We start from the raw sequence: 21326 nt of genomic DNA, 5'->3' as shown, positions 1-21326 counted from the left end.
AGTATTATCAACTTTGGTTCTGACCTAGGAAATCACCAAGTCATGAAACTTCTCTCCCCAGGTAGGAATGGGAGTTCTCAGATGGTAGCTTCAGTTATAGGCGGCATGAGGAAGAAAATGATCAAGGACCTCTCATATCAAGTTCTTAAGATGTGCTAAGAACCACCTAGAACAATGCTATTCAAAGTGTGTGTGTCAGACTGCTGGAGGCCCATTCATGTCAAGATAAACACAGAAAATCACAGTAAGCATTTAGAAACTTTTCTAGCACTTGACATTGCTGTGACATCCAAGTGCATGATTTTTCTGGTGATTCGCTTTTCTTGTACTCTACAAAATTATTGGCTGGCAACAGATTAGGGGTGAAGGGAAACCCTTACAAATCTGGTCCTTCGCCACAGATAGTTTAAGAAGCACAAACTTTTCCCACTATGAAGTTCCAGTTCAGTCATTATTGTTCTGAAGGAATCAAAGTACTTTTGCCCTCATTATCGTATACCTTCTGATTTAAAGGCAATTAGATAAACCAGCAAGGAGGCACCCTGGTATAATCCAAGCTTGATCAACCCATGGCCTCTGGGCCCAACACAAACTCATAAACTTTCATCAGCTATCATTAGTGTTAGTGTATTTTATGTGTGGCCCAAGACAATTCTTTTTCTTCCAATGTGGCCCAGGGAGGCCAAAAGATTGCACACCCTGGACTATAATCTAATGGAAAGAGCACAAATCCACAGTAGTCAGCCAACCTAGCTTCTGGTCTGCAAGAGTCAAATAACTAGCTGGATATCCTAGTTAAGTCTGAGTCTCTTGACTTTTCTATGCTTTAAATTCCTCCTCTGCAAAATAATAGCATTTCTCAATCACTTTTTTTTATGTGTAGTTCTTTCTCACATAAATTCTTTCTCCAAGTGGGTTCTGCAGATAAGCTACATCAGAATCCCACATCTCTATCCCAAATACTTTGATTCTGTAGGGCTGGGCTAGGAACCAGGAATCTTTATTTTTTACAAGCACCTAGGAGATTTTTGATCCATACTAAAATTTAAGATCTATTGCAGTAAACATACAACCTTACTAAAGACTTTAGGAATTAAAAAAAGGTCACGATTTGTATGTAATCTCCAATAAAGAAGTTATTTGACTTTCATTATTTTTTCTCACTCTGTTGTCCACACTACAGTACAGTTGTGCAACCATAGTTCATTATAACCTCAAACTCCTGGACTCAAGCAATCCTCCCAACTCAGACTCCTGAGTAGCTGAGACTGCAGGCGCACAATACCACATCTGGCTAATTTTTTGGAGACAAGGTTTTGCTTTGTTGCCCAGGCTGGTCTTGATCTCCTGGGCTCAAGTGATCTGCCTGCCTTGGCCTCCCAAAGTGCCAGAATTATAGGCATGAGCCACCACACCCGGCCCAGAAAATATGTTTTAATATGCTTTCATAATATGTGTAATACATAACAGCAAATTTCCATTTTTCCCCATCTTAAAAAGGGATCGGCTGGGTGCAGAGGCTCACATCTGCAATCCCAGCACTTATCCCAACACTTTGGGAGGCCGAGGTAGACAGATCGCTTTAGATCAGGAGTTCGACACTAGCCTGGCCAACAGATGAAACCCCGTCTCTACAAAAAATACAAAAATTAGCTGGATGTGGTGGCACACACCTGTGGTCCCACCTACTCGGGAGGCTAAGATGGGAGAATCACGTGAACCCAGGAGGCAGAGGTTGCAGTGAGCCGAGATGGCACCACTGAACTCCAGCCTGGGTGGCAGAGTGAGACTCTGTTTAAAAAAAAAAAAAAAAGTGATGTTTGGTTGGGAAGACCAACTGTATATCAAAACACACAAACATTTAACTAGTGGCATCAAAAACTGCTTTCCTGACACGATATTCAGAACTCGAATATGGTATATTGATCCCTCCCAAATAAAACTAGAGGCTTATTTTTATAATGTTTGTGTTCCTGGGATTACAAGCATGTACCACCATGCCTGGCAAATTTTTGTATTTTTAGTAGAGATGAGGGTTTCACCCTGTTGGCCAGGCTGGTCTTGAACTCCTGAACCCAAGTGATCCACCCACCTCAGCCTCCCAAAGTGCTGGGATTACAGGCACGAGCCACCGCCTAACCTGTTTGTGTTGTTTCTAAAACGACAATGTAAGGAGAAAGATTTCAGTCTGCTTTTTGCTAGCATTTCCACAAATAACAACACAGTTATAGATAGCCTGTATCTCAAATAAAAAACAAATTAGATAGTAATTGTCAACGTATTTTCCTTTTTAATACTGCTTTTGGGTAGTGCAAGAGACATGTTGATGTGCTGTGGTGAAGATTTTATCAAGTAAATGCAATTTAGGAATCTGATGAAGATCATCTAGAGGTGAAGCTGCAGAACTACTATCATTTTAATGTTCCCCATTAATTGGTAGGTTCACAGTCACTATTCCTCAAGCTGCTGGTCTCTAACTGTGTCAACATTTCAGAATTGGGAAACACTGAACTAGATCAATGGGAGTGGTGGGGATGACTCAGAATCATCTGAAGTGCTGGATTCAACCATATGGCCAAGGGTACAACAGGAAGGTGGACTGCCCTTTGACAAGCTGAGAATATTCTGACATCCCTCTTCCCACCCTCTCAGTAAACAATGGCTAAGGTATACTTTAGCTCTGATACAGAAGGATTACGTAAACTCTTCCATCAGTATATGATAAGTAGACAGACATAAGAGAATCTGAAAGATTAAGAATTCTCCACTATGGACTGGGAAAGTCCTCATCTCATAAATTATTCCTTCCCACCCCCGCTTGCACATAATTTTAACCCCTAACTATTCCTTTCCACCCCTTGATAAAAATCCAGATTCCTCAAATGAGCTGAATTTCAGTGGACTTACTCCTGCTAAGGCCCTAGAAAACACTCCTTCCTCTCTCTCCAAATTAGAACATTCCTTTGCCCAGCATTTTAGAATAAAGCATATGCTCTGGCTGATCTTCCACGCTGTGTAAAATAATAATTAGTATAGTTAAGATGGTACAATCCAACCCAACTGCAATTGGTCATGCATCTACTGATGCAAGTCCTAGAAGAGGGTTGGAAGTTGATAGAGGATGAAGCTTGGTTATTTCTCAGGCACATATTTTAATCATTATCAAAGTAAAAAAGCATGGGAGGATTAGCAGAAAATGCAGAGGGTTGGGCACATAGTTTCTTGTATATTTTAGGATAAAATACGCTGACTCAATTGCCACTAAGACTATATACATGTGATCAGTACCAAGACTGGAAAGATTTTCCAAAGCAAATGAAGAGTAAAACAAGAAGAGGGTGAGGTGGGAGAGACGGATGCACGATTTCCTTAAGAAAAGCTTTTTTTCCTTTCAAATCTTTTAACATAATCCAGCAGTTGCAAATAAACAATGGTGTTGATCACTAATAAGTTGCATTTAACCACTCAGAAGCCAGCGGAGCCTCCACTTGGCCTAACTTCCTGTAAGTTTCAAGATGACTAGGCAGCATTTCTTTAAAAAGGACCAAGACAGTTAAAATGTTTCAGCAGACCATACTGGCTGCAAATAGTTCAAATCCAGGTGGATTTCCCCTACTCTTAGAACTAGCCACTGGTAGAAACAAGTGACTGACCCAGGGAACACTCCACAACCCAGAGATAATGAAAACATATTTTTGTATATAATTCTAGAAAAGGCATGTGAACATGAAAACAGAAAATGTAGGTTTAACTGTAGCATTGCAGAGCGGCAGCTTTAAAAAGTCAGATAACATTAGCTCAACAAAATCATATACTGAAGTGTGCTCAAATTCAAATTCAGCACATGGCGGTAGTAGCAGTTGAAAAACGCTGCTGAGAGAACAAGAAGGTTTTGCTGTATCTTTTTAGAGGAGAGGACAATGAAGAAATTACCAGACCAAGGTCACTTTTCAACCTAAAAAAAGGGGGGGGTGGGGGGCGCGGTTAGTAGCTTTAACAGAGATAAAAGCCTGTGTAGGTCATAACTCCATGAAATCAGCAGCCTGGTGAGTGTCTCTCCAAGAATCTTGTGGGAAATTAAGTATGGACTGAGTAATTAAATGTAAAGTCTCCTTGAGAGTAACTTCAGTTCTTGAAGACTATATATTTCTGTGAAACATATAGAAAAATTATGAGGAGGATTTACCAGGCATCACATCACAGCCTTTCTACTTTCACATCAGGTTGGAAACACTATGATCTAAAAAGAATAGAATGATTTGGGAATTGTTCATTCTCTAGTCTTTGCAAAAATTCACGTGCTAGTGTAACTGTAATATACTTAGGAGTTTCCAAAAATGACACACATTTCCTCAAGAGATGTAGAAAAAAATAATCTCTGGGTAAAAGGCCAAACATTGTCTCTTCTGAATGCTTAAACAGCCAATTATGTGTCTAATACATTAATTATATAAAGAGAGAGAGACTATTACAGGAAAGTTGAATAAGACATCTTAAAAAATGTACCCTGGGGCCTAAGTCCATTCAAATGACAGTAAAATCACCCCTCAAAAAATCAGTTTTATGGAACATCTAGTATTTTAATTTTCCAGCTGCCAACAGAAATATATAAGGAGCAGAAATTAAACTAGTTATGGCAGCAGTGCAGTGAACAAAACTTTAAATTGTATTACACACTAGTTAGACATTTGCCAAACAATACAAAGGCCCTTAAGGGTAGAAACTTCTTTAGAATATAAATGATTCCCAATCAATATGACAGAAATTAGTCTGTTTAGGCAATAAACAGATTCATGGTTTAGATGTAAAAATTCAACTGACATCATAATTCAATACAGAAAATAAATATATAAGAAATTAATCTCTAAAATGGCTTTAAATCACTGTGATTTACATATGCTGTATCATTAATAGGCCCTTTAAGCTGGTATTGTACTAATCAGCTTTTTTAACATCCTGCCCACAAAAGAGCTTATTCATTTAGCTAGGAGACAGGTGTTAGCAACCAGAAACCTCTTTTAGCCTCGATTTCCAGGGACTGGGCCTGCATCTATGATGATGATCGGCAAGTCTAAAGGAAGGACGGCTTTAAAAGAGGGTAAAGGAGGAGACAGGGAACAAGAAATGAAGACCAAAAGGGAGAAAAGAAGATAATGAAAGAACTAGATGTTAGGTGCTACTTAATGGGGCCACCCTCAAAGGCTCCTAGCCTAATCTGGGCTACCGTCCAGGTACAGATGGCAGAATTTGGGTAATGTTATTCATTTATTCCTGCAGTTAGTAACTCTGGGCACATGCCAACACTCCACTCATTCTAAAAAATTGTTTAAAGTGTTGCTAATTGTCCTGTGACTCATTCTTCTTACCCCTATTCTCTGGTTCTTAACTTTAGTCCTCACTCTTTCATACATTTTCTAAAAGAGCTGACTGAATAGATATTCCTGGAAAGAGATACAGAGAAAGCTGGATTTAGAAAAGCATCTTAAGCCTACAGAATAAAAATTGTGTGAGGAAGTGGGAGAAGGGACGTTTATTGAGTTGCCTACAACGTACAAAAAACATATTTTTCTCTCTTTTAATCCTACCATGCATATTTTTCCCCTTTTAATCCACATAACAATCCTACCAGGTATTTTCATCTTGCAGATGAAAAAACTGAAGCTCACAGAGGTTAAGTAATTTGCCTAAGGTAGCACAGCCAGGAAGTGGGGGAGTCAGAATTCAAAACCAGGTTTGTCTATACAAACAAACAACATTAGGGATAATGTATCTAGTGCCTGAGTCTGTTTTAAATCAGATGGTTCCAAATTTCAGCAATTATTCTTCCTTCCATGAACTCATCAAACGGCTGCTGACTAAATTTTATTAACTATCTGTTACGCACCTATTATTTTCAATAAAGGCTTCAGCTGTGTAGAAATAAAACAGACAAACTGACTTTATTCTAAAATTTGACATACAGAGAATTCCCAGGCATCTCTGCCATCCAACACTGATGATCATAACTAGATTCAACTACCTATTCAGACCTCTAGTTGTTTCCACATTATCATTCATTTGTCCACTCATGAGATAAACGAAGGTACTTTCACCAAAAACCCTCCCTCATGACTCCTGATAGATAATACAGCAGAGGGGGCCTCACTGTAAAGCAATTTACATAAAAGTTATAAAAGCTCTTTGTTATCTGTCATGACTAGGAAATGGGCTATTCTAGCAAATCAAACATCCTGGCTAGCATAACGATTCTATTAGAGGGAATACCAATTTATAAGGAATTTCAATGTGCATAATTTCACTCTAAAAATTAAAAAAGAAAAGCGGGTCAGGCACAGTGGCTCACGCCTGTAATCCCAACACTTTGGGAGGCCGAGGTAGGCAGATCACTTGAGGTCAGTAGTTTGAGACCAGCATGGCCAACATGGTGAAACCCCATCCCTACTAAAAATACAAAAATAGGCTGGACATGCTGGTGCATGTCTGTAGTCTCAGCTACTTGGGAGGCTGAGGCAGGAGAACTGCTTGAACCCGGGAGGTGGAGGTTGCAGTGAGCCGAGATCACACCACTGCACTCCAGCCTAGGTGACAGAGCAAGACTGTCTCAAAAAAAAAAAAAAAAGAAAGAAAGAAAGAAAAGGGAAGAAAAATGAACCCCAATTTTCAAAGTTCCATGGGGCTTGATGTACAGGAGATAATGCCCCCCAACCCTGAAAAAAAGTATCAATGCAATAAAACGGTGGTTCCCAAACTTGACTGCACATCAAAAGCACTTGGGAAGCCAGTCACGGCTCAATGGCTCAAGCCTGTAATCCCAGCACTTTGGGAGGTCGAGGCAGGCGGATCACCTGAGGTCAGGAGTTTGAGACCAGCCTGGCCAACGGGGTGAAACCCCGCCTCTGCTAAAAACACAAAAATTAGCCGGGCGCAGTGGTGCGTGCCTGTAATCCCAGCTACTTGGGAGACGGAGGCAGGAGAATTGCTTGAACCCGGGAGGCAGAGGTTGCGGTGAGCCGAGATCATGCCACACACTCTAGCCTGGGTGACAGAGAGAGACTCCATCTCAAAAAAATAAATAAATAAAAAGCACTTGGGGAGCTTTTTGAAAATAAAGATGCAAGGGAGATTTTTTAAAGCTAGCTTCCAGCCGGACGCAGTGGCTCACACCTGTAATCCCAACATTTTGGGAGGCCAAGGCGGGCAGATCACCTGAGGTCAGGAGTTTGAGACCAGCCTGGTCAACATAGTAAAACGCCGTCTCTACTAAAAATACAAAAATTAGCCAGGTGTGGTGACACACATCTGTGGTCCCAGCTACTTGGGTGGCTGAGGCAGGCGCATCATTTGAACCTGGGAGGCGGAGGTTACAGTGACTGCACTCCAGCCTGGATGACAGAGCTGAGACTGTCTCAAAAATAAATAAATAGACTGGGTGCGGTGGCTCACACCTATAATCCCAGCACTTTGGGAGGCTGAGGTGGGTGGATCACATGAGGTCAGGAGTTCAAGATCAGCCTGGCCAATGTGGTGAAACCCCATCTCTACTAAAAATGCAAAAATTGGCTGGGTGTGGTGGTGGGTGCCTGTAATCCCAGCTACTCGGGAGGCTGAGGTAGGAGCATTGCTTGAACCCAGGAAACAGAGGTTGCAGTGAGCCGAGATCCCACCACTGCACTCCAGCCTGGGTGACAGAGCAAGACTCCGTCTCAAAATAAAATGAAATAAAATAAAAATAAATAACAAAAATAAAAGGTGGCATCTACGGGGTATGGCCTCATAGTAGTAATAATAAAATTATAACATTGAAAAAATAAAAGGTAGTTCCCTGGTCATCACCTACCCACTCAATCAAAATCTCCAGGAAGTGGGGCTGGGAAATCTGCATTTTTAAAGAATATCTCGGTCAGTGACTCAGCAGCAAATCACCAGGTACCTCATCTTTCAAGGAGTGGCTGGCTTTTGGAACTCCGTACAATAAAACATGCTCAAAAGGCTAAAGCTGCACTGAACACAATGTGACCTGTCATTGATGATTCAGGAGATTTCAGGATCTCCCATTACCACTAGGTTATCATTTACTACCAGTCACTAGTCACTGTACTAACAAAACCAGTAAGGTAAAGTTAATAAAGACTTTCTATTAGTAGAGAGCAGGAAAAAACAGCTTTTGTTTTATTATCAGATTCAAAAAGCTGGTTTTACTCCAGAGGAAATGCAGTTTTTTGTTGTTGTTGTTGTTTTTGAGATGGAGTTTCGCTCTTGTTGCCCAGGCTGTAGCGCAGTGGTGCGATCTCGGCTCACTGCAACCTCCGTCTCCAGGTTCAAGTGATTCTCCTGCCTCAGTCTCTCAAGTAGCTGGAATTACAGGCATACACCACCATGCCCGGCTAATTTTGTGTTTTCAGTAGAAACAGGGTTTCACCATATTGGTCAGGCTAGTCTCTAACTCCTGATCTCAGGTGATCACCCACCTCTGCCTCCCAAAGTGCTGGGATTACAGGAGTGAGCCACCGCACCCAGCCAAGATGGAGATTTGATGCTTTAAAAAGGAAACTGTTTAAAAACATGAAGGACTCTTTTAACCAACTGCTTAGCTTCACTTCAGAATGTTAACAGGCCCAAATACATTAAAAATGTGGAATATTCACCCTGCATAAGAAAAGTAAAGGAGGAACTTCATGCCAGTCTTAATGAAGAGAAAGGATAATGGGTTTAAACTAAGACTGGCCTAACAGGATTAGCTATGACCGCTGTCCTGATGGCAGCTGTTAAATCTTGGAAACAGGGAGGGCAGAAGTCTTTAAATACATGAGGCCAATTCCTACCTATCTGAGATGACTTTTATGTGAGATATAATAGGATATCCTACTAAGAGCCAAATTAGTTTTACTATTTTAAAACTGCTTAACTAATATAAAGTCACGAAATAAGAAGTTAATCAGATATTTCCTTACAAAAGAACCGGAAGTCTGTTTGTATATGAAAAGATTGTCTTTAGGCTGGGCACAGTGGCTCACACCCATAATCCCAGCACTTTGGGAGGCCGAGGCCAGAGGATCACTTGAGCTCAAGGCGTTTGAGACCAGCCTGGGCAACATGGCAAAACCCTGTCTCCACCCAAAACACAAAAATTAGCTGGGCGTAGTGACGCACATCTGTGGTCCCAGGTACTTGGGAAGGCTGAGGTAAGAGGATTGCATGAGCCCAGGAGGCAAGGTTGCATTGAGCTGAGATCATTCCATGGCACTCCAGCATGGCTGACAGGAGTGAGACCCCCATCTCAATTAAAAAAAAAAAAAAAAGACTATCTTTACAATTGCCAAAATCTTTCTTACACAAACACCAAATAACCATTACCAATAACTAGAAGTGAAACAAAAACAACCAGTAATCATCATTAAACCAGTAACCATTACCAAACAACAATGAAGCAGCTCCTCGCTTGAGACTTCACCAATAGCAATTTAAACTATGTGTTCTCATTAAACTCTAATACCTTAATTCTGTTATTGTATTAACAAGTTATGAGATTCTAAGGTATAGAGGTTAAATCTTTCCTCCAAAAACATAAACACTATGACTAGTACAAGTTTGGTATAAAAGTCTCTATGATTAAAACAATGGCAGTTAATTAAAGGTTCTATGACAAGAATAAAAAATCAAGGTGGAATTAGTCCCCCTAACAACTTCTTAGGTTTACAGAGGTGTTCTCAGAAAGTCTTAGGCATGACACTCATAGAGATGGGTGTGACTATATTTAAATAACAATGCACACGTAATTAGAAAAGAAATTGTGCCCTTTTTTGTTATTGCTGCTGTTTGTTTTGTCTTCTTAAATGCTGGTCACTAAAAACGCCTTTTCCACAACCCTTAAGAGGTGTTCCGGCCTGGCGTGGTGGCTCACATCTGTAATCTCAGAACTTGGGGAAGCCGAGGCAGGAGGATCGCTTGATCCCAGTTCATGTCCAACAACATGGCAAAACCTCGTCTCCACGGAAAATACAAAAACTAGCTGGGTGTGGTCGTGCATGCCTGAGGTCCCAGCTACTCAGGAGGCTGAGAAGGGAGAGTCACCTAAGCCTAGGAGGTCAGGGCTGCAGTGAGCCATGATTACGCCACTGCACGCCAGTCTGAGTGACAGAGTGAGACTCCGTCTCCAAAAAAAAAAAAAGGTGTTCCTATTAGATGGTACCAAGCAAAGTTATGTCAACTGGCTTGGTCGTGAGAGAAGGTTTGAAAGAAATTGATTTTTACGGTTTCTGAGAAGGGACTTTTTTTGTGCATGTTATTTTGGCAACTGGTTAAACTGGTCGATTTAAATATTTACAACCCTTGATGCCGATGTAAACAAGGTATCACAACTGTCTACCTGATCAATATGAAAGTTTTTAACCAGCTGGTCTTTGTAATTAGATGGGCATTAAAATGAGTGTGTCCTAGATTACATGAACATTTTCTTCAATCACAATCAATATATTAGCCCTGCCACATCAATCTGCAGGTGTTATGAAAATATACCCAAATATTTTCAAACTTAAGAATACCTCTAAATAAACTAACTTCTGAATTGTACTCTAAAATTCAGAATTAGGAAATATACAATAGAAGTTCAAAAACCTTTGCCATCATCTACTTCCTTGAATGTGAAAGAGAATGTAATCAGAGAAAAGGATAAAGAAGTTGTCAAACCTGAAATCCCCTTAACAGAAAGGAGCTGTCACGGCTAGGCTGCAGCCCTAGAACTCTGTACACAAACTCAGCCCAGTACCTTGTCCCCTGCCTACTCCCATTCCTAGAAGAATGGTATAATAAATGGGCAGCCCGGCCCACATTTCAGTAAATTGAACTGTCACGGGGAGAATACGGCACCCCAAACAGTTGCAGCGACAGTGGTAACAGGAAGTCTCTCTGTCCTCTAAACCAATCATCAAAGGGATACATAAGGAACTTACTGCTTTCTTAGAAGGCCACACGCACCCCGGGATGTTTGCTCATCACGTCACTCTGGCCTTTAACCAGGGAGCAAAGTGACAGTTGTGGGTAAAACACTATTTCCAAGCTAACAATTATCCTTCCTTATGGTAGACTGGGGGGTGGCACGGTACACTCTTGATTACACAAGCAGTTTTTTTTTCCCCCTAGAACAAATGACAGACCAACAAAAAGGAGAAAATATGCTGTTGTTTATCTCTTCTACCAGCCTGAACTCAAGCTCTGAGCAGACGTGCCAGCGGAGGCTCTGGCTCCCCTGGTTCGCCAGACTTCCCCATGTCTAGTCAACTGTCTCCTGGGCAGCCGGCTGAAGAGAGGCCCCATTTCCCTCTCGGTCTTGACCGCTGCCGCACAGTGGCGACCTCACACACATCGCGAACAGAGGACAACTCCCAAGCGAGGGAACAGTGGACCCTGCGGGGAGAACCGCATTCCCAAACTTCTCCATCAAATCTCCAAACTCCAAACCTCCCTCCTCCAGCCGCCTCCGTCTAAGACGGAGGTAGGGACGGGCTGGTTCCTTTAAAGGGGTAAGCAGGCCGCCGCGGACCTGCCTCAGTTTCCTCTGACGTACAAAGAGGTATCTTTTCCCCACAAGCCAACTAGACCTGCCGGTCTGCAGGGCGCTTGGGGATAATCGAGGACGCACGTCTCCCGTTACTGCCCCCACAGGTGAAACGCTTTCTTTGAGGGGACTTTTCAAAGGACAGGTGTGGGCTGCCCTGAAGGCGGGGACTTCCAGCCAGCAAACGGCTTCCCCCTACCCCTGTAGGGCAGGGAGAGTCCCAGGCCGCGCCCCACACAGAGGAAGGGCCCCCAGACCACAGCCTGACGGCACCCGACCGTCCCCCTTCCCGTCCTTCCCTAGGCCGGGCGCCCAGCGGCCCCCAGCGCCGCCGCCTCCTCACCTGCTGCGGCCGCCCGCCGGGCCGGCACCTAGGAGAGGAGGCGAGGGGAGGGGCCGGATCCCGGCCGCAGAAGCCTCAGGCAGGGAGGCTGCGGACTCCGCGGCGGCGGCGTCTCTGGCGCTGAGGGGCACCCGGGGGAGGTCGCGACATCCTCACGGGCGGCCCCAGGAAGTCGGCCCCCCCACCCATCCCCAGCCGGCCCGGCCCTGCCGCTCCCGCCCTCCGCGCGGCCCCGCCCCTGACTCGGCCCCGCCCCCTCTCGGGAGCGCGCCTCCGCTCCCGCCGCGCCCGAGCCACCATAGAGAAGAGCGAGGCGCCCGGCGGCCTCGAGCGCGGCCTCCGCTCGCGCCCCCTGGCGGAGCTGGGGCTCCCGGAGGCGGGGCCGGGCTGGTCTGAGCCGTCGGACCGTAGGAGGCGTCGTTTCCCCAAAGTCATGGTGTCGGCCGCTGCTGTTTACCTTGGTCACACAATTCTGCGAGAGGCGCCCAAGGGTCCAAGTCCAAGTTTCAGCTGGGTCAAGACCCGGCTTGGTGACCTTGAGCGAGTCCCTCAACACCTCTGAACGCATGTCATAAAACTTTGAAAGGTGCCTGACTTTCATGTCTCATTGACACTCTCATCAGTGCTATGAGCAGACGACGGTTTTCCCTGCTTCATGATTGCAGAAACCCAGCCCCACTAGAGGTTACGAGCTTATTCAGCGTCCCACAACTGGCATGTATTAGAAGCCGGGTCTGTGGGACCTAAAAACCCATGCTTGTCCCACTCACTCTAGCACTGCCCAGTCTAAACCCCTAGGACTAGCTACTTCCCCTCAGGAAGGTCAGGAAGCTGCTGAGGAAGGCTGTGGTAGAATGGGAATGACTCAGCAAGGATCCATCCCTGCCTTTTACCCATGCACCTTCCAGCAAGGTACCTAACCTTTACGAACTCTGGTTTTCTCATCCCAGAAATGCAGGTTGGCGTGGATTTAGTGAGCGCATGCATGTAGCTGTGGTTAGTAAACCGCCAAGCAGCAGGGCCGCCCAGGGGATGGTTAGCCAGCGTGGCCTACGATGCCTAGTCATGAACATAATATTAAGTTCCAACCCTTCTTTTAAATGGTGTCTAGTGACACAGTTTTCTTAGGTTTTAGGTTCTATTGAGAACTCCCAGTTTTTCTGAGCAATTTGTATTTTCAAACAAGGAATATCGTAAGGAAAATAAGATCCTGAGCCAGGCGTGGTGGCTCATGCCTGTAATCTCAGCACTTTGGGAGGCTGAGGTGGGTGGATCACCTGACGTCAGGAGTTCGAGACCAGCCTGGCCAACATGGTGAAACCCCATCTCTACTAAAAATACAAAAAAATTAGCCAGGAATGGTGGCGGGTGCCGGTAATCCCAGCTACTTGGAAGGCAGAGGTTGCAGTGAGCCAAGGTCGCGCCATTGCACTCCAGCCTGGGCGACAAGGGCGAGACGACGTCTCAAAAATAATAATAATAAGATCACGTATACGTATCAGACTCTGTCACTTTACAAGTATTATTTTAAATCCTCACAACCCAGCAAACTGTGTACTATTATTCCCATGTTATCAATGAGGATCTACATATTAAGTAATTTACCCAAAACCCCATGGTTAGAAAAAGGTGGCGCTGGAATGTATTGCTTTTTTTTTCTTTCAACCAGAAGTGTCTTGAATACACGGAGCTGCAATTTATTTATTTTTGTTTTTTTGAGACAGGGTCTCACTGTCACCCAGGCTGGAATGCAGTGTCGTGATCTCCGCTCACTGCAACCTCCGCCTCCCAGGTTCAAAGGATCCTCCCACCCTATAGCTGGGTCTACAGTCACCTGCTACCACGCTCAGCTAATTTGTTTATTTGTTTGCCTGTTTTTGGTAGAGACAGAGTTTCACCATGTTGGCCAGGCTGGTCTCAAACTCCTAACCTCAAGCAATCTGCCGCCTTGGCCTCCCAAAGTTCTGGGATTACAGGGATGAGCCACTGCGCCCCAAAAAGCTGGAATTTAAAACTGATTTTTTCAATCACCTGGAATGCATGGAAAGACTGACCTGCTAAAGGCCTCCCACATCCGAATTAAATGTACCCATCGTTTTCCTTCCTGGCTATTTTTGTAACTTTCCCTGATGCAATTCTGTCTGGTTTGCTTCTCTCTAAGTCTTCATTTCCAGCCCTACCCTCCAAAAGCATTTATGGTCTCCTCCTTTCCCTCTAATTCCTTTTCCCTAGATATGCCAGGACCTTGTCCATCCTCTCAATTCTGAAATAGATTCCTACCTGCGATGAAGGCACAGCATTTTCCACCACATCACTCTTTTCTCTTGATAGAAATCATAGCTATAGAAAGTTAATAGGTCCAGGCCAGGCACGGTGGCTCATGCCTATAATCCCAGCACTTTGGGAGACCTGATCACTTGAGATCAGGAGTTTGAGACCAGCCTGGCCAATGTAGTGAAACCCCATCTCTAATAAAAATAACAAAAATTAGCCAGGCTTGGTGGCATACGCCTATAATCCCAGCTACTCGAGGGGCTGAGACAGGGGAATCACTTGAACTCGGGAGGTGGAGGTTGCAGTGAACTGAGATTGTGCCACTGCACTCCAGCCTGGGTGACAGAGCAAGGCTCCATCTCAAAACAAAAAACAAACAAACAGAAAAAAAGTTAATAGGTCCAGAACAAGGGTGGGGTGAGACCTGGGGATGTCCTTTTGTAAACTTAGTTTACAACCTGAAGGTTCAGTTCTGAAAGGGGGTGCACTTAATCCACTGATTGGATCCAATAATTGAAGTTTGGATTCATGACATCCTGTGGAAATCATTTTTTTCTGGGCCGTCTGGTCCATATTACAAGCAAATCATTGGAATGCTGCTAAATAATGTGCATATCACTGCAGCACAGAGGCCTCCGAGCTGCGTTTATCCACACTCCTCCTTTCTCCACCTTAGGCATTACCACCATCACTATTTTTCATCTTTATCATGCCCTTCCACAGAGGCATTCAATAATGTACCCATTGTGCAAGCAATCCGAAATCCTTTTCAGCAAGCAATAGTATTTAGTAGTGATAAAACACTAATTTGTCTACCAAGTGACATATTTATAGGAGCTGTTTACTTGGACATATTTTTATTATTTCTACTCATTTGCTAAGTACTTTCCAATGCATATTTATGAAGCACAGGCCTTTCCCCAAACAGTTGTGAAAAAATAAATCATATTATTTCTTTTATTAGTAGCAGCATGGCTTGGAAGTCCTAGTGCCCTGATTTTAGTTACTTCTGGCAAGAGCTGGAAGAATTAATAGTGACTGACCACCTACTATGTGCCAGACTCTCTGTGAAAGGCACTTTACATAAATTATCTGTTTAATTCCCCTGAGACATATATTTTACCAACAAAGAAAATGTAATTCCCCTGCAACATACACTTTACCAGTAGGACAGAGACATTACCTTGTCTAAGTAACTCGGCCAGAAAGGGACTAGCAGGGTTTTGAACTTAGATCTTTTTCCTGATTCCAAAATCCCAAATCACCATTCCGCTTCACCAGCACCCCCTACCGGCTTCTCTGGATCTAATAGCTTCTGTAAAATATAAAGTGTTTTTTGTTTTGTTTTGTTTTGTTTTGTTTTGTTTTGTTTTGTTTAATAAGAGAGGATGTGTAGGTTACTGAGAATGGAACAGTTAGAGATAAACATACACAGGGTGCTAACCCTAATTTTTCTATGGGAGGTTACTCTTCAAGGGATTTACTCCCTAAGAAATCAATGGAAGGATGTTTCCCAAAGAGAAGGGCCAGTACTAGTGCTGGATCCATTCCTGGAGACAGAACTGGCTACACTGTTTGCAAGAAACAGTGCAAAATATGGGACACTTGTTTTTTTTTTTTTTTTTTTTTTTTTTTTTTTTTTTTTTTTGAGACGGAGTCTTTCTCTGTCCCCCAGGCTGGAGTGCGGTGGCGCGATCTCGGCTCACCGCAACCTCCACCTCCTGGATTCACGCCATTCTCCTGCCTCAGCCTCCCGAGTAGCTGGGACCACAGGCGCCCACCAACACGCCCGGCTAATTTTTTTGTAATTTTTAGTAGAGACGGGGTTTCACCATGTTAGCCAGGATGGTCTCGATCTCCTGACCTCGTGATCCACCCGCCTCGGCCTCCCAAAGTGCTGGGATTACAGGCTTGAGCCACCGCGCCCGGCGGGACACTTGTTTAAAAATTAAGAATTTCAAGATGACAACGGCAGAGCATTAAACTAAGTACACAGCCCTGCTAAGCATGGGGCCCTGTGTGATTGCACTGGTCATACCACCATGTAGCTGGGCCTGCCTGGACAGAAGAAAGCTGTCATCAGCACCCCCCATGCATCATAAGCTTATTCATAATATGAGATTGAGTGCCTATGTCATGCCTGGAAAACTATTCAGTGTTTTACATAAGCTACATGATCCTAAAACAACTCTATGAAACAGATATTATTTTTCCCATTTCATGGTGGATGACACTAAGGCTTAAAGAGACTGTTATTCATCCAGTGTTATACGGCAAGTAAATGTCAAAGCTAGGATCAAGTTAGTTGAGATATAAAAAATCCTGTTCCTTGACTTTGTATCTTTGTCAGCACAGGCCCATTGTTTTCCTACAAAACTCAAACTTAAGCTGAGGCTATTATACCACAAACTATAGAGAGGCCAAGGAAGAGCAGAGATTCAAGGGCTACTCAAAAAGTCAAACATGCAGCAGCTGAAGCACAGCTGTACAGCTCCAGGGCATGAGGACCTGGCAGAGAGAATGCCATCATTTATGGCAAATGTCATGGCCAATACCCAGACTCCTCCAAGACTGAAGGGAAACCCAGTGAGGTCTTTGATAAAGACCTAACATGGAACCTAAGGCATTTAACTCAGTAAAATATTGTAAATAGTCCACTAAAGTTAGGAACAAGACAAGGATGATTGTTATTGTTGCTTCTATTCTGTGTAGTACTAAAAGTCAGTTTTAGTTTAGACAGCCACTGCAATAGGACAAGAAAAAATGATAGAAAGCATTCAGGATCACTTTGGATTAATAATATACCTAACTCTAATTTAAGGTCTATGCATCGCAGAGCCTTCTCCAAGGCCAAACCCCAACTCACAGAATTAGACAGTTTAAAACTTACCCAGTGTTTGCTTCACCAGCACATACACTAAAATTGGAACAATACAAAGAAGATTAGCATGGCCCCTGAAATAAATTAAAAAATAAATAAATCCTGCCCAGACAACTGCATGGCAGAACACAGCAAAAACCTAGTAGGATATACATCTAAATCCCTTATCTCCCCCTACTTTACATCTCAGGGATACATAGGCCCTGTTTTGTTTTGTTTTGTTTTGTTTTTTTGAGATGGAGTCTTGTTCCGTCACCCAGATTGGAGTGCAGTAGCGTGATCTCGGCTCACTGCAACTTCCACCACCCGGGTTCAAGCGATTCTCCTGCCTCAGCCTTCTGAGTAGCTGGAACGACAGGCACCCGCCACCACGCCCAGCTAATTTTTGTATTTTTAGTAGAAATGGGGTTTCGCCATGTTGGCCAAGCTGGTCTCGAACTCCTGATTTCAAATGATCAACCCACCTCAGCCTCCCAGAGTGCTGAGATGACAGGCATGAGCCACCGCGCTCAGCCGGTCCTGTTGTTTCCTATTCAGCTTTATTTCTCCCTAAACCTCCAGTTCTCTTTAATACTAATGATATCTGCCTTCTCCAAGTTTTTGTCATTCTTTTGTAACTTCCCTGGGGGAAATCAGAAAGAGCTGAGAATATAGATCTCTGATCCCGCTTTTTATGGTGAGCTAAGCTGAAAAGAGGTTGGGATGTGCAGCCCTTGCTGCTATCAGGGCAAAGTATGAAAAAGAATTTTGTGGAAACATTTACATATTTATAGCAGAAGGCAGCATGCAGATGGGAAGAAATGGGTTTGGTATCAGGCAGATATGTGTCTGGATTCCCGTGCTGTCACTTATTAGCTTTATGTCCTTAACCTCACTGAGCTCCCATTTACTGTCTATTAAATGGAATGATTCCCTCTGCCACAGGCTGTCCTAAGGTCATAATGAGACATGCATTAAGAGCCTCAGGATACATAATAGAGCCTTGATTAACTCGTCTTTGGTACTACCGTAAGTACTAGTGAGAGGCTGCCCACCCAGCATCCAGTTCATCCACACACTCTCCTTTCTAGTAGAAAGCAGAACTCCCATTTTTCTTTCAGTGGCTCCAGCATGTGCTTCAGGAAAGCCTGTCCCCAGCCTCAGCTCCAGGGCTATTTCCTAGTTGGTTCAAGTCAATCACAGCAGTCCCTTTTTCTTGCCAGTTACTGTATTACACATGGGTGTATGAAGCAATTCTGCACCAATGAGATTTGAGGTGAATCAGTTTTGGTTGGAAGTTAGTTCTGAGTTAGTCCTTTGTTAAATTAAATTTGGGGTCAGGTGCGGTGGCTCACTCCTGTAATCCAGGCACTTTGGGAGGCAGAGGCAGGTGAATCACCTGAGGTCAGGAGTTTGAGACCAGTCTGGCCAACATGGTGAAACCCCATCTCTACTAAAAATACAAAAAGAGCCGGGGATGGGGGTGCATGCTTGTAATCCCAGCTATTCAGGAGGCTGAGGCAGGAGAATTGCTTGAACCCAGGAAGCAGAGGTTGCAGTGAGCCAAGATCGTGCCACTACACTCCAGCCTAGGTGACAGAGACTCCATCTCAAACAAACAAACAAAAGCTAAATTTGGCCTGAGGGCTAGTCACAGTGGGTCATGCCTATAATCCTAGCACTTTGGGAGGCCGAGGCAGGCAGATCATCTGAGGTCTAAGGAGTTCGAGACCAGCCATGGCCAACGTGGTGAAACCCCATCTCTACTAAAAATACAAAAAAAGTTGAGCGTGGTGGCACGTGCCTGTAATCCCAGCTACTCAGGAGGCTGAGGCAGGAGAATCACTTGAACCCAGGAGGCAGAGGTGCAGTGAGCCAAGATCATGCCACTGCACTCCAGCCTGGGCAACAGAGCAAGACTCCATCTCAAAAAGAAAAAAAAAATTGACCTGAGGAGGCTTTATTGGGCCCTTAACAAACTGCAGCCTTAGTATGCAAACTAACTGAAAACCTAACTTAGGAGTATACTTTTGTAACAGATTGCTGAGGCTCAGCCAATCACATCATCAGCCTCAGTGGGTTCCAGGCAGCCAACTATTCAAACCATTTTCAAATAAGGCAAAGGCAGAGCTGTAACCAATTAGTTGTCTTTGTATCTCATTTCTGTTTTCTGACCACAAATGCTTTCAGACTATGTTGCAGCTCTGGAATTCTCCGAACCTGTCCTGGTTCTGAGGGCAGCCCAATTCTAGAATTGCAAATAAAAGTCAATTACAATCTGCAAAACTATATTTGCTTTAATTTTGTCTTTTAACACCTTGTTTTCTTAATTTTTATTATTTTATTTTATAGAGATAGGGTCTTGCTATGTTGCCCAGGCTGGTCTGGAACTCCTGGCCTCAAGCGATCCTCCTACTTTGGCTTCCCAAAGTACTGGGATTACAGACAGGAGCCACAGCTCCTGGCATGTTAACACCTTGTTCTTTAAAGGACACACAGGAGGTGATCCTTCTCCTGCCTGTAGATATTGTCATGTCTGGACTGATGCTCAAAATGGCTGCAGCCAGGCTTTCATAAGGGGAACAAGCTTGAAGACAAAACCAACATAAAAGAACAGAGCAGAAGGATGCAAAGGCCCTATGCCATTTGACAACGAGCCACTAAATTAACGAACCTCAGGCTTCCTGTTATCAGAGATAATAAGTGTCCCTGCCAGGCATGATGGCTCATGACTGTAATCCCTAGTACTTTGGGAGGTCAGGGAGGGTAGATCGCCTGAGCCCAGGAGTTCAAGACCAGCCTCGGCAACGTAGAGAGACCCCGCCTCTACAAAAAATACAAAACTTAGATGAGTGTGGTGGCACACACCTGTAGTCCCAGCTACTTGGGAGACTGAGGTGGGAGGATCACTTGAGCCTGGGAGGTAAAGGGTACAGTGAGCCGTGATTGTGCCACTGCACTCCAGCCTGGGTGACAGAGCAAGACTCTGTCTTGAAACATAAAAGAAATAAATATAAACAAGTGTCCCTAGTATTTACACTTCTTTAAGCTAGGTTTTGTTACTTGCAGCCTTAATGATACATGGACCTTTTGCCTGAGTCCTTGGGAATTCAAATGCCTGATTTTTAATTAAGGCCATCAAGTGCTAGCACATAGTAGGATCTCAACATTAATTTCGTCTGATGTCAAAGGGCATACAATAGTCCCCTGTAAAAAGATATGTAAGAAGACACTCTGGGGACTCAATGATGTGTGTGTGAATATATATATATATATATATATATATATATATATATATATATATATTAAATGGAGTCTCACTCTGTTGCCCAGGCTAGAGTGCAGTGGCACAATCTCGGCTCACTGCAACCTCCATCTCCCAGGTTCAAGCGATTCTCATGCCTCAGCCTCCCAAGTAGCTGGGATTACAGGTGCAAGCCATCACACCCAACTAATTTTTGTATTTTTAGTAGAGACGGGGTTTCACCATGTTGGCCAGGCTGGTCTCGAACTCCTGACCTCAAGTGATCGGCCTGCCTCAGCCTCCCAAAGTGCTGGGATTACAGGCGTGAGCCACTGCACCTGGCTCATACATATATATATGTGTGTATATATGTGTGTGTATATACGTGTGTGTGTGTGTGTGTGTGTGTGTATTTGTTTCCTAAGAACTAGAGAGTGCCCTCAGGTCTCAAACCACCCCTGCGGGGGAAATTGAAAGTTGATGCTTTATGGAAGGAACTCCTGAGATAGAGCCAGTCCTTTGCTTTTTTTAAAATATATTTTTAAAACATCATTCATCTATTTAATAATTACTGAGCTTCCATAATGTATAAAGAGAAAAAGTGACAAAAAGTGGGAGCCTGTAGGCAGACACGTGAACAGAAAGTACAAGTGAATAAATAATACAGGGGAGTTACTGTAAGCATCTATCTAGATCGCAGCTGAGGCATAAAAAAGGATGTCAGGGTGGGTGTGCACCAGACACAGTGGGAGCTGGGCAGAGACAGACACATAAGCAAAGGGAGCAAAAGGCACTTGGACAGGAGAGCCAGCCTAGCCCAAGTCCTACCAGGGGACTGCACAGTGTGCTGTGGCCGGAACAGAGAGTGCAGTGGCAGCAGGCAGGCAAGACAAAGCCCTGGTCTAGGAGGAGCCAAAGGATGAAGCCAGCTGTGAGGGGCACAGCCTGCAGGAATGTCACGTGGTGGTCTGAAGTAGCAGTGAATGCAACACCTTCCCATGGCCACAGAAACTCCTTGAGTGAGAGCTATGGTGCCTTCAGCTGGAGTTAC

The 21326-nt window shown here is 44.0% G+C and overlaps 1 protein-coding gene and 1 pseudogene across 2 annotated transcripts in view; one reads left to right on the top strand and one right to left on the bottom strand.

Annotated features, from left to right (window-relative positions):
* RFFL (ring finger and FYVE like domain containing E3 ubiquitin protein ligase) overlaps nucleotides 1-12113 on the bottom strand; it is a 79476-nt gene extending 67363 nt beyond the window's left edge. For both annotated transcript variants that reach the window (XR_004028943.1, XM_003278372.4), the window contains exon 1: nucleotides 11898-12113. The gene's annotated coding sequence lies outside the window, so the exon portion shown is untranslated. The remainder of the gene's footprint in view (nucleotides 1-11897) is intronic.
* Nucleotides 12114-17064: 4951 nt separating this feature from the next.
* On the top strand, nucleotides 17065-17157 carry LOC115833555 (annotated as a pseudogene).
* Nucleotides 17158-21326: the final 4169 nt, after the last annotated feature.

The sequence above is a fragment of the Nomascus leucogenys genome, unplaced genomic scaffold, assembly GCF_006542625.1.
Source record: "Nomascus leucogenys isolate Asia unplaced genomic scaffold, Asia_NLE_v1 Super-Scaffold_249, whole genome shotgun sequence".
NCBI lineage: Eukaryota > Metazoa > Chordata > Mammalia > Primates > Hylobatidae > Nomascus > Nomascus leucogenys.
Note: the sequence above shows the minus strand (reverse complement) of the source record. Positions and strands in the feature narration are given on the sequence as shown.